Source organism: Physeter macrocephalus, chromosome 9 (genome assembly GCF_002837175.3).
Source record: "Physeter macrocephalus isolate SW-GA chromosome 9, ASM283717v5, whole genome shotgun sequence".
NCBI lineage: Eukaryota > Metazoa > Chordata > Mammalia > Artiodactyla > Physeteridae > Physeter > Physeter macrocephalus.
This window is the reverse complement of record NC_041222.1, coordinates 81,741,426-81,756,623: the sequence shown is the minus strand read 5'-3', so window position 1 is coordinate 81,756,623 and position 15,198 is coordinate 81,741,426.

Here is a 15,198-nt window from a genome sequence, read left to right as displayed (position 1 = left end):
ACAAAATAGAAATTGTGATGGATGTTAAGAATTAGAACTGAATAATGACAATACTCATGGAATTCTTCAGAAATAGTATTTTAATGTAAATTTATACCCTTAAACACTCATATTAGGAAAGAAAAAAGGGCTGAAAATTAATGGACTAAGTGTTCAACTTTAAGAAGTTAAAAAAGCAGCAAACTAGGGAATTCCCTGGGGGTCCAGTGATTAGGACTCCGGGCTTTCACTGCTAAGAGCGTGGGTTCCATCCCTGGTTGGGGAACTAAGACCCCACAAGCCCATGGCGAGGCCAAAAATAAAACAACACAAACAAAAAAAAAGAAGCAAACTAAACCTGTGTAAAAAAAAAAAGGAGATAAGAAAAATTAGATTGGCCATTGATTAAAGAGACAAAGAAATAATAAGGAGGGACTTCCCTGGTCATCCAGTGGTTAAGAATCAGCCTTCCAATGCAGGGGACACGGGTTTGATCCCTGGTCGGGGAACTAAGATCCCACATGCCGTGGGGCAACTAAGCCCGCGCTCGTGCCACAACTACTGAGCCTGAGAGCTCTAGAGCCCGTGCACCACAACTAGAGAAGCCCGCACACCACAATGAAAGATCCTGCCTGCTTCAACTAAGACCTGACGTGGCCAAATTAATTAATAAATTAATTTTTTTTAAAAAGAAATAATAGGGAGATACAACAGGCCAAAATCTGGTATTAAGTAGACAAATCTGTGGCAAAACTGATGAAGGAAAAAAAGAGTAAGTACAAATATTAGTAGTAAAAAAGGGACATAGTTACATGCATAGTAGAGATTAAAATATAAGAAAACTCTGAATAACTTTATGCCAATAAATTTGAAAATTTAGAGAAAATGACTATATTTTATCTAAAAAAATAGTAACTTTTCAAAAGTCTTAAAAGAAATATAATAGAATACTTATGTAGCCTTATAACCATTTAAAAATTGAACCAGCAGTTTCTTCTTACAAAGAAAACACCAGATCAAGAGGTAAATTCTACCAAATTTTTACAAGTGAATTCTACCAAATTTTCAAGGAAAAGATACTTCCAATGATTTTTTTTATTGAAGTATCGTTGAATTACAGTGTTTTGATGTTGTATTAATTACTTCTGTACAACAGAGACTCAGTTATAGGTATTTCCAATCTTATACAAACTTTCTGAGAATAGAAAAATGAGACTAATTTTACCTTGCTACTTCAATTGGACTAGGACAATAAAAGAAAGGAAAATCATAATTTTGGCTCTCCCATGAACAAATGCAAAATTCCTAAAATGAATATTGGCAAGCAGAATCAAACAATATATAAAACATTTAATTTACCACAATAGAGTTTATTCCAGGTATGCAAATTTGGTTTTACAGATTAAAAATTAATACAATTCACCACATTATCACATTTAAAGGAGAAAAAATGTATATAGTTATTTCAAAGAAGCAGAAAAAGCACATGATAAAATTTAGCCTCTGTTCACATTAGAAAAGAAAACCTTAAGAAATCTAGGAATAGGGCTTCCCTGGTGGCGCAGCGGTTGCGCGTTCGCCTGCCGATGCAGGGGAACCGGGTTCGCACCCCGGTCTGGGAGGATCCCACATGCCGCGGAGCGGCTGGGCCCGTGAGCCATGGCCGCTGAGCCTGCGCGTCCGGAGCCTGTGCTCCGCAACGGGAGAGGCCACAGCAGAGGGAGGCCCGCATACCACACACACACACACACACACACAAATTCTAGGAATAAAAGGGAATTTCCTCAATTTGATAAAATCTATCTGCCAAAAACCTATAACAGATATCATATTTAATGAGAAAATGCCATAACTATTCTATTTTTAATATTATTTATTTATTTGGTTGCACCGGGTCTTAGTTGCAGCAGGTGGGCTCCTTGGTTGTGGAATGCAAACTCTTAGTTGTGGTATGCAAACTCTTAGTTGCGGCATACACGTGCGATCTAGTTCCCTGACCAGGGATCGAACCCCAGGCCACCTGCATTGGGAGTGCGGAGTCTAACCAGTGTGCCACCAGGGAAGTCCCACTATTCCTTTTAAACAAAGGACTATGATGAGACTGCTCATTTTTACTGCTAACATTTGACATTATACCAAATTTCTAGCCAGTTCAAAACCACAAAAAAACTAACAAAAAGTATAAGAATTAGAAAAGAACTAAAACTCTCATTTATCACATATGCCATAACTGTCAACATAAAAAACCAAAAAGAAGACAAATACTTAGAATTAGTAAGGTACGTTGCTGAATATGACATCAATATTCAAAATTCAGCTGCATTTCTACATACCCTTAATAAATAGAAAACCTAATTTTAAAATCATTTATGGGAATTCCCTGATGGTCCAGTGGTTAAGACTCTGTGGTTTCACTGACGATGGCCTGGGGTCAATGCCAGGTCAGGGAACTAAGATCCCGCAAGCCGCGCAGTGCAGCCAAAAATAAAATAAAATAAAATAATTTATAAGAGCAATAAAACTTATAAGGGACCCAGGAATAAATCTAATGTGTTAAACCTGAGAAAATTATATAACTTTATTAAAGAAATATTTAAAGGAGCTGATAAATGTAGAGGTATAACATATTCATAAAGAAGAATTCTCATTATCCTAAAAATGTTATTTATTCCCAAATTGATCTACAGATGCCTAACAGAATCCTCACAGATTTTTTTCATGGAACTTGAAATGCTGGTTCCAAAATTTATGTAGAAGAGCAAAAAGTCAAGAAAAGCTGAGATATTCCTGAAGAACAACAAGCAAGAAGAGTCTTGTTCTATAAGATATCAAAATGCAGAATACAGCCATAACAATTAAGATGGTGTGGAACTGTCAAAATATATATACACATATGGAATAGAATAGAGAGTCCATACACGTACATAGACACTTGATATATGACCAAGTCTATGCTGCATAAAGGATAGAGAATTAATAAATAAATGGTGCTGGGATATTTGATTACCATAGGATAAGATAAATACACTAGTGCAATATTCGTATGCCACTGTTTTTCAAATCACTATTATTTTCAGCTAAGTCTAATCCTCTTTAATAGATTCCTAAGTCACACCAAACACACAAACTCCACAAGAATTAAAGACCTAAATGTGAAAACCGAAACGTTTCTACTTTTATTTCCTGTAGGAGCATGTCTTTTTGAAATTAGGGTAGGAAAGAAATCCTTAAATAAGATTTTAAAGAAAGCAACAGTCATAAAGGAAAGACTGAGACACTCCATCAGATCAAAATCTTCTGTTCAATGGGTAGCAAAAAGGGAGAAAATAAATTGGGAAAAGATATACGCAATGCCTATAATAATAAAAAAATGATTAATATCAAGAATATATCAGAACTTCTACAAATCAATTTTTAAACAAGATAAACAACATAATAGGATAAATAGGCAAAAGAGATCAACCACTGCAAAATTAGAGGGTACAGTACACAAGATCACCTTCCCTTCTGACACCAGCTGCCATTTCAAGGGGGTCCCAAAACCATACTCAGGTTGGATAATTTGTTAAAAGGACTCAGAATTCACTGAAAGCTGTTATACTCACAATTACAATTTATCACAGGGAAAGGATTAAAATCAATAGGTCTTAAAAATCTTTAAAAGATTAAAATGAGCCAAGGGAAAAAGCACATAGGGCCAAGTCCAGGAAAGTACCACATGCAGAGCTTCCAGTTGCCCTCTCCCCTTGGACTCTGGACAGTGTTTCTTTCCTGGCCCTGATGAATGACCATAGGCATGGAGTACTGCCAACCAGGGAAGCTCATCCAAGCCAGTATCCAGTCTTTACTGGGGATCCATGGTTAACTCCCCAAGTGGCTGACCTCAGTCTCCAGCCCCTCCAGAAGTTAAGCTGATACCACATGACTCAAAACTTCTACCATAAATTGCATTTTTTTAATAGCTTAATTTTTTTTGTTTGTTTTTGTTTAATTTATTTTTATTTTTTTGGCTGCATTGGGTCTTCTTTGCTGCGTGCGGGCTTTCTTCTTTGCTGGCAAGCGGGGGCTGCTCTTCGTTGCGGTGCGTGGGCTCCTCATTGTGGTGGCTTCTCTTTGTTGTGGAACACGGGCTCTAGGCACGCGGGCTTCAGTAGTTGTGGCATACGGGCTCAGTAGTTATGGCTCACAGGCTGTAGAGCGCAGGCTCAGTAGTTGTGGCACATGGGCTTAGTTGCTCCACGGCATGCGGGATCTTCCTGGACCAGGGCTCGAACCTGTGTCCCCTGCATTGGCAGGCAGATTCTTAACCACTGCACCACCAGGGAAGTCCTAATTGCATTTTTTTAATTGAACAAATTTGACATTGTGTAAATTTAAGGTGTACAATGTGTTACTTTGATATATATTATAATATGATTGCAGTTGTAACAAAATTTATCACGTTATATTTTTATAGTACAATACTGTTGTTTATATTCATTATACTGTATATTAGATCTCTATGGTTTATTTACTACTTGTGGCAAGTTCGCACCCTAAACAACATCAATCTTATCCCCTCACCTCTTATGCCCTGGTAACCACCATTTTACTCTGTTTGTTTCTTAATGGGCTTGACTATTTTAGATTCCACATATAAGTGACATCATACAGTACTTGTCTTTCTCTGTCTGACTTAGTACAATTGTACTAAGTCCATTAATGGACTCGAGGTCCATTAATGTTGTCACATATGGCAGGATAACCTCCTTTCTCACAGCTGAATAATATTCCTCTGTGTGTGTGTGTGTGTGTGTGTGTGTGTGTGTGTGTGTGTGTATATCTCACATCTTCTTTATCCATTTATCTGTTATTGGGCACTTAAGATTGTTTTCCTATCTTGGTTATTGTGAATAATGCTGCATATATCTCTTCAAAATCCTGTTTTCATTTCCTTTGGGTATATACCCAGAAGTGGAATTGCTGGATTGCATGGTAGATCTATTTTTAATTTTTTGTTTTCCGTAGTGGTTGGACCGTAAATTATTGGTGTTCGGGTTTTTCCATAAGATGATACGGAAAAACCTGAACTAACTTTCTGGCCAACCCAGTATATTGTTAATCCTATCATTAGCCTATCTGGTATGACCCAAGGCCCTCAGGCAAACTAAAACACTCCTATCAGGCATTCCAAGGACTTAGAGATTATCTCTAAGAAGCTGAGACCAAAAGCTACACCTCTTTTGGGGAATGACCATGTTCTTTACTATACAACCACAAATTTATAGGGGAAAAAAACCTCGTAAAAGGCTAATAAACATATGAAAGTATGTTGAACCTCACTAGTAATTAAGAACTTGCAAATTAAAACTACAATGAGATACTATTTTATACTCAGGAATTTGGTAAAAAATAAAAAGTATGACAATACAGGTGTTGGGAATACAGAGTCATGGTACTTTCATACACTGACAGTGAGAGCATAAATTGAAGAAACAATTTACAGAACAATTTGGCAATACCTAGTAAAATAAAAAACATGTACAGCTCTAGAGTCAGTCTTATATAAATCAGAAAAATGCACAAGAATGTCTACAGCAACATTGTTCATAGCTATAAACTGGAGACATCCTAATGTTCATCACCAGGAAAATGGATGAATTAATTGTGGTATTAGATTTCAAATAGTATGTATTGCTTAAGGATACCTACATATGTATTACAGTTTTAAAGAAATGCAAGGGAATGATAAATAGCAAATTAAGGATAATGAAAATGTTTTAGGGGATGAAAGTCGAGATAATTAGAGTGGTTATGGTGGGCTATGGCTGAGTTGGCAACACTTCATTCTTAAGTGGCATAGTGGGTACATGGGTATCTGTAATGTCATTCTTTATACCTTTTGTATTCTTAAATGGTGTATAGTACTTTTGAAAATTAAATGTATAGGTGTATATATACATACACACATAAATATATACAATATATTCAAAAAATATATATATACCATAGCCTGTTATGTAGATGTATTAATTGCTTTGTGCCTTACATTATTATCCAATAATTGCCTTTACAGCTTATGCATTGAAAGAGAGGGCAGTCATCAATTTTATGTTTATACATGGGAAGTGGAAAAATAATTTGTACACCTTTAGAACATGTAGCTCTCCTTTCAGTTCCCACCTAAAATGATAACACAGAGGTGTATTTCTTGCTTGGGATCTGTGCTGCGGTTCTGCCTTACAGGTGATGACTGATAATCAAAGAAAAGATGTTTTGGAGTTCCTATTATATGTTAGGTACTGTGGGAGACTTAAGGGATACATAAAGCAGAATTTCTGCCTTTAATCATTCAGAATATATTTGGGGAAGGCAGGAAGAATATCAAGGTAACCAACAATATAGAGTAGTAAAATAAATAGCCCACTGGAGGGGCAGTAAACCTCACAGTGGTTTGAAGAAGGTCCTGCAGGGAAATGCAGGAGACTGAAGTGCTCAAAGAAGGTTTGCACATGAATTTCTAAAAGCAGCTCACAAGGACCCCAAGTGTAATTGTCCTTATTCATCATGATGAAGTATTTGATCAAAGCCCTTTTGGAAGTAAAGCTGGTTTCTAGAAAATTATTTTAAATATTATGCCAATCTTCTTACAATGCCATTTTTAAAAATAGGTAGCACTCAGAATATTTTAAATGTTTCTTTAGAAATAATTCCAGCTCTGTTAACTTTACTCTGAGAGCAGCCTGTAATCACTGACATTTCCAGACGTTGACTCCTAAGGACTTAAAATGCCATATGTGAATGTATTTACTGATTTGATGTAAATAAAAAATAGCTTCATATTTCCAAGCAACATGCCTACATCTCTTATAAACACAACATTCATCTTTCTTTCTGCCTAAACCAGCGCACTTTCCTCTCCATTTTTTAAAACTGAAAGCTCAGCTTTTGATGTTTTGTTGCTTGTGTCTATATTGGCAAGTATGAGGGCCTCCTGTCAATTAATTCTGTTTGCCACACAAGAGGAAAATGAAGCAAAAGAAAATGCTTTAAAAAAATGTATTGGAGGGTCTTCCCTGGTGGTGTAGTGGTTAAGAATCTGCCTGCTAATGCAGGGAACACAGGTTTGATCCCTGGTCCGGGAAGATCCCACATACTGAGGAGCAACTAAGTCCGTGCGCCACAACTACTGAGCCCACATGCCACAACTACTGAAGCCCTCGCACTGCAACTACTGATGTCCACACGCCTAGAGCCTGTGCTCCGCAACAAGAGAAGCCGCTACAATGAGAAGCTTTCGCACCACAACGAAGAGCAGCCCCCGCTCACCGCAACTAGAGAAATCCCGCACACAGCAACAAAGACCCAACACAGCCAAAAAAAAAAAAAAAAAGTATTGGATGGACTTCCCCGGTGGTCCTGTGGTTAAGACTCCACACTTTCACTGCTAAGGGTGCAGGTTCAATCCCTGTTCGGGGAACTAAGAACCCGTAAGCCTTGTGCAGCGGTCAAAAAACCCAAAGAAAAACCAAAACCAAAAAACCCCCAAAACAAACAAACAAAAACCCAAAACAAACAAAAAAAACAAAAAAACAAAACAAAACTGTACTGGAGACATTTTTCCAGGAAGACATACAGACAGGTACATGAAAAGATGGTCAACATCACTAATCATCAGGGAAATGCAAATCAAAACTACAATGGGGGGTGGGATAGGGAGGGTGGGAGGGAGGGAGACTCAAGAGGGAAGACATATGTTAACATATGTATATGTATAACTGATTCACTTTGTTGTAAAGCAGAAACTAACATTTAACTATTATACTCCAATAAAGATGTTAAAAAGAAAACAAACTACAATGAAAACTACCTCACACCTGTTAGAATGGCTAGGAGCAAAAAGACAAGAAATAATAAATGTTGGTGAGGATGTGGAGAAAAGAGAACCCTTGTGCACTGGTGGAGGGATGATACATTGGTGCAGCTGCTATGGAAAACACTATGGAGGTTCCTCAAAAAATTAAAAATAGAATTACCATAAGATCCAACAATTCAACTTCTGGGTATTTATCTGAAGAAAATAGAAACATTAACTTGAAAACATATCTGCACCCCCATATTCATTGCAGCATTATTTACAGTAGCCAAGACATGGAAACAACCTAAGTGTCTGTCACTGGCTGAATGGATAATGAAGATGTGATATATATATATACATATATATACAATGGAATATTACTTAGCCATTAAAGAGAATGAACTCTTGACACACGACAATATGGATGGAACTTGAAGACATTATGCTAAGTGAAATGTCAGACAGAAAAGATAAATACCATATGATCTCACTAATATGTGGAATCTAAAAACAAATCAAAACAAACAAACAAAAAAACAAACTCACCAATAAAGAGCACAAATTGTTGGTTGCCTGAGATGGGGCTAAGGGGGTGGGCAAAATGAATGAAGGAATTCAAATTGTACAAATTCCCATTTATAAATAAATAAGTCATGGGGATGTAATGTGCAGTATGGTGGTTATAGTTAATAATAACTATTGCATATCTGAATAGAGTTTTTCAAATATGCATCTTGAAAGTTCTCATCACAAGGAAGTAAAATTGTAACTATGTACCATAACGAACGTTAACTGGACTTATTGTGATCATTTAAAAATATATACAGATATCAAATCATTATGTTGTACACTTGAAATTCATATAATGTTATGTCCATTATATCTCAAAAATGTATTGGAAACAATGATCCATGTATGTTTTGTAATGAAGAAAATAAAATATAGTACCAGAGACATTCTGGTAGAGAGACCTGTGACCACAAACATTTTAAGCATCTTTCTCCCACTTTTTTAGGGAAAAAATGTAGCTAATTCTTAATGTTGAGATATTATTCTAATATTGACTTAGAATCTATGTACTGCAGTGTAATCTTACATATCTTTGTTAAAAATTATAAAAGTCACTCTGCTTGTAAGTTTTTTTAGGTCATTTTGTTTTAAGATATAAAAGTAAACCACATACAGGGTATATAATAACCAATATATGCTTGCATTTACATAGACTATACCTGGATACATAAAAAAATTGAAAACATTGTTTACCTACAGGAAGGCAGCCAGGTGATTTGCAGATGCCAGAGGGATGGAGACTCTTTACTGTCTATTGCTTTGCACTTTCTGAATTTTGAGCCATGTGGATGTATTATCTGTTTAATAAATAAAGTTATTTTTATAAATAATAATAATCCAAATCGTCATTGCACTATAACCTTCTCTACATTATTTGATACTAATTGGTTATAGAAGATTCAACTGCAGTACCGCAAAGAATAGCAACCTCATTGCTTTATAATGCCAGTTCTCCTGTTATCTTGAACCGTATTATTTTCTATTTCCCACACACAAAGCAAATATTCTCAGTTACACTGGTAATCAGGCAAATGTAAATTAAAACAATGAGATGCCATTTTTCTACCATGTGAGAGGAGTTATGGAGGAAGTGCTGCAAGGAGCGTAGCTCAGGGTAGGATTCTGTGGTGATCAGAGAAGACCACACATCACTTAATACTTGAATAGTTGTGAAAAGGAGTAAGAATTGGCCATACAGAAGAGTAGTGGCAAGGGCATCCAGGAAGAGCGAGTATATGGAGGAGCATGGCACTTTGGGGACCCTATGTGGCTGAGCACAGGAGGCAGTGACAGAGTCACAGGAGGGGATTTTCAGATGAGACCAAAGCCAGATCACAGAGGCCTCATATACTTTCTAAATATCATTACCCAATGAAGGGAACTGGGCCTTCCTGAAAGAATGGATGATTCTAGGACCAGGGCTCAGAAAGGACAACTTACACATGTTCTTGTGCCAGAACATAAGAAAGCACTAAAAAATTGATGGGGACATGTCAAAAAGACACAGAAGCTAGTATGAAGAGCCACCCACTAGTCAAATCTGGGACAATCTGAGCATCAAAATATACAATGTAAGGGATTATAACCCATTGTAGAAAACAAGTGATAATTCATAATCCATCCATCCGTCCACCTACATGTATACATACATACATTCATACATACATAAAAGGGAGAGAAAAGAAAGCTCTTTTTTCTATAGAATACCAATTTTTAAAAAACTTATTGAAATACAGTTGATTTACAATGTGTTAATTTTTGCTGTACAGCAAAGTGCCTCAGTTATATATATATATAACTTTTTCTTTTTCATATTCTTTTCCATTCTGGTTTATCACAGGATATTGAATATAGTTTCCTATGTCGTATTTGTTGTTTATGCATCTACTAATCCCAGCTCCCAAGCCTTCCCTCCCCCACCTCTCCCTTGGCAACCACAAGTCTGTTCTCTATGTCTGTCTTTCTGTTTCATAGATATGTTCATTTGTGTCGTATTTTAAATTCCACATATAAGTGATATCATACGGTATTTGTCTTTCTCTTTCTGATTTACTTCACTTAGTATGATAATCTCTAGGTCCATCCATGTTGCTGCAAATGGCATTATTTCATTATTTTTGTGGCTGAGTAATATTCCATTGTATATGTATACCGCATCTTCTTTATCCATTCATCTGTTGATGGACATTTAGGCTGTTTCCATGTCTTGAGTATTGTAAATAGTGTTGCAATAAACATTGGGGTGTGGGACTTCCCTGGCAGTCCAGTGCTTAAGACTCTGCGCTCCAACTGCAGGGAGGATGGGTTTGATCTCTGATCAGGGAAATAGGATCCTGCATGCCTCACGGTGTGGCCAAAAAACAAACAAACAAAAAACATTGGGGTACATGTATCTTTTTGAATTATAGTTTTGTCTGGGTATATGCCCAGGAGTAGGATTGCTGAATCATATGGCAACTCAATTTTTAGTTTTTTGAGGAACCTCCATACTGATTTCCATAATGGCTGTACCAATTTACATTCCCACCAAAAGTGTAGGAGAGATCCCTTTTCTCCACACCCTCTCCAACATTTATTATATGTAGACTTAAAAAAAAATTATTTTGGCCACACCCCACAGCATGTGGGATCTTAGTTCCCGACCAGGGATCGAACCATGCCCCCTGCAGTGGGAGCACAGACTCTTAACCACTGGACCACCAGGGAAGTCCTATATTATTTGTAGACTTTTTAATGATGGCCATTCTTACTGGTGTGAGGTGGTACCTCATTGTAGCTTTGATTTACATTTCTCTAATAATTAGCGATGATGAGCATCTTTTCATGTGCCTATTGGCCATCTGTATGTCTTCTTTGGAGAAATGTCTATTTAGGTCTAGGATGCCAACTAATGAATGTAGAAGACAATTAGAAAATCACCAGTCTGCATTGTATAGTATAATACAGAATAGTAACAACTCATTTGGAATCATCAATGTGTACTGAATCACTGGGTGAAAGATTGTGGTCTTAAAGTATCTCCCCACAAATTGTTTATTAGATACAAAGGGAAAAATTACACCTTTACAGTGGAAAATCTGACAGACAACACCTTAATGAATCAAAGCTCATGAATTACCCAGAATGGGGGAAATTGACATCCTGGAGTCATAATCTGATACATCAAGGATACACCATCACAGCAGAGAACTCCTGCAAAAATGTACATCTTGAGGCTAATCTTTAGGAAAAGCATTTCTTCCTTGGTCAGGGGAAAAAGTGCTATAAAGGACAGTATTAGGACAACTGGTGAATTTTGAAGATGGACTAAATATTCGATAACATTGTAAGGATGTTAAGTTTTCTGAATTTGACAATGACATTATGGTTATGTAAGAAAATGTCCCTGTTCTTAGGAAATACAGTCATGATGTCTGTAACTTACTCTTGGATGGTTCAGTTACTAAAGTTTTTCCCCTAAATTAAATTTTCCATAGGTTTGAAACTTTTAAAGCTAAAAAATAAAAATAAAAAGTCCCAAATCCTTATGCTGTACACCTTAAACTTATACAGTGATGTATGTCAATTATATCTTAATAAAACTTGAAGAAAAAAAAGACAGAAAATAAAGGTCACTCTCATAGAAATGTATAGGATGGTCCAGAAAATAAACTCAAGAAGACTTTCCCTACATGGGGCAGGGAGCATTTTAATTGATAATATGATGCTATTAGATGTGCCGTTTCGAAATTTTACTAGGGGAGCAGGGTGGAACATAGTCCACGACAAGTCTGATCCCCAAACTCATCACTTGGATTCTCTAAATACATTTGAGTGTTATTTTGGCAGCTAGATTTTAAGTCAGAAGCATAGGTTTTAAATATAATTTTTAGTAGTGCACAAACTAAAAGAATACATTAAATGTGAAAACATAATTGCTTTTCTTTCAATAAATATTGTTAAATGAAAATCCACTTTTACATACAATTTCTAGAAACTGATTGCCTATATTATGGATCTTTTCAGGCTTCTGATTTTTTCTTTTGCATAGTCCCTACCTTTGGATAAAATAATTCACTGCTCACTTGAATCTGTATTTAAAAATGAAAAGAGGAAATTCATGGAGAATCCAACTTAATCTGCCCATTTGTGCTCTTGTATCATTGAAGAAGAAAAAAAGTCATGAATAGTGAAAACCTCTCACCATGTATGAATTTAAAAGTATAGATCTGTGCATTTTATTCTTTCCTGCCTTCCCTACTTCTATAGGAAATAGTGGGTGCAAGTGGAGAACCAAGACTTGGCCAAGATTTCCTCATAGATGGGAAAATTTATAACAAAAAGACAGAAAAATCACCCAATGTATTGGAATTGGTAGCTAGTTTTCTCTGAAAACCTTTACAAGGAATTTCCTTCCTAGCCACAACAGGAGATAAAGAATAAATTGCTCTTACACTTCTACAATTAGAGAAGTGACTTGAAATTGATGGCTTTAATCTACTTCTTTGTGGATGGGGCAGAGTCAGACAAGGATGTCTTTCTTGTCCTGCAACAATTGGAAAGAAAAATGTGTGTAGTAAAGTGAAGGAGGCTATTAGCTACTTCAGATTACCTGGTTATCTCTCCTGATTACTAACCTTGCAAGCTCTATCCTACCATGACCAAGCCCCAGTGGGAGGAGACCTGGTGGGCTTGGGCCAGCAGCTGGGGCCAAAGGCAGGGACAACTTGGGTCTGCAGCAAATTTTGCAGAGTCCAAGAGAGAACAGTCAAGTCCTGTATGAAGAAAAAGACTGAGACTCCAGCCAGCAGAGACCATCCAATTCAGTCAGGGTGAGAGAGCAGGAGGAAAGTTTCAGAAGCTGAGGTATGGCACCAAGTGGTGTCAGAGACGATGGAGAGCAGTAAGCAGGGGCAATGGAAGAGTGGGGGAATGGATTGGAATGGTAAGGGGGATTGTCAGGATAAAGGCCTGACACAGGGAACCATGCTCACCTTTGCATGGATGGTATTTTTAAAAGGTCCGTGATTCTGTATCTTGTTTTGGGTGGTGGTTACACAGGTATATATAATTTTAAAACTCATTGAACTAATATCTAAAATCTTTGCTTTTACTGTATGTTAATTATACCTTGATTTTTTAAAAGCCTGTTGGAAGTAAATACAGCAGGAAACTTCTGCAGCTGAAATCACAGTTTTACCAACTGTACCCCCAGAGCTTACTCTGAACATAGGTTAATAAATCCTCACTAGGCCTCCTTTTCACTTACAAAAATGAGACGATGAGAGACTGCACTGCCCAGAAATCGGGCTAAAATAAAGAAGAGTTTAATTTCGAAGTTGTGTTTGGCCTTGGTGTAAATAAAAGTGTCCCAGATGTAGTAGATTCTCATTTTTGGTCAGACTGTAATAGGTGTAATTTCTTTTGGTCCAGTAGACCTCTGGGCCTTGTGAGAAGCCAGAAGGAACTGAAATTAGTCTGCACAATAATTTAAAATACTGTCTCCCTGGTGAACAAAAGAAGCTGAGAAATATATGTTTAATGAAAAAAAAATTTTGCATTTCTTAGTATGGATATAGGCTGTACCTTGTAGAAACAATCGTAGGATATAAGAACAATACGTAAAATCAATAAGCTTCCCTGTCCACCAGCAATGACCAAGTAGAAACTGTATAAGAGAAAAAAAGAGGCCCTTTCACAATTGCAGCAAAATCATGCAATGCCTCATAATAAACCTATGATGATTTACTTACTGAAGGGCATAAGAGGACTTAAATAAATTGAAAGCTATGCTGAAAGCTATACCTTTTCCATTAATTAAACAAATTTGGTATTCTATGAAATTTCTATTAAAGAAATTCAATATTGTAAATATTTCAATTTTCCTCAAATTAGTCTAGCAATTGAATGCTACCCCAGGAAAAATCTACGTAAGAATTTAACAATATCTAAGACTATAGAGAAAAATTGACTTTGATTATGAAAATTCCAAACACAGAAAAAAGTAGAAAGACAATGAAAAAACAAGTAACCATTACCTGGACTCAACAATTTTAACTGCTTTGCCATAGTTGCTGCATAGATAGATGGACAGGCAGACAGAAGGTGATATAGGGTACACATTTACTGAACCATTTAAAAGGGTTACACTCTTAACACTTTATCCATAAATTCTTCAGTATGCATCTTACTGGATGTATTAGATAGTTTGGGTGGTATAACAAATACCACAGACTGGGTGGTTTAAACAATAGACATTTATTTCTCATATTTCCAGAAATATTCCAGCTGGAATCTGTCCCCTGTGGACAGATACTCAAGAAAAAGATAATGGCAGGAGCAAGGAGAAGCTGAGCCCCGTTTGGATAAAAGATAAAGAAAGCACATATTTCTCATTCTTAAGGTCAAGGAGACCTCCCTGACTAAACATGTGCAGAAAGGCTCCTTGGGGGTCAAGGTGTGGGGGTGGGGGCGCCACCACATAATAGGTGGTGTCAGCCTCCTTATAGTCTTCTGTACTGGAATCCATCTTGGCAAAAAGATACGCATGCATGTCAGGCAGGGGCCTAGGACAGGTCCCTGTGGAAAAGAAATGAGATAATTGGCCAAAGGTAAACAAAGATCTGGAAGAACTGCCCTATATAAGTGATGTGAATCACCTCTCTGGTGCACTCATCCTCATTAGGGAGGACTCCCACACCCCTTCTCTCAGGGTGTCTATATCTGCCTTGCTTCTGTCTAAAACAAACTGTTTCTCTGTGTGCTCTCCCACTTGTGCTGTGTCTCTAATAATAAACTTTGTACCTGTTTTTACAGTTTTTGCCTCCTTGAGA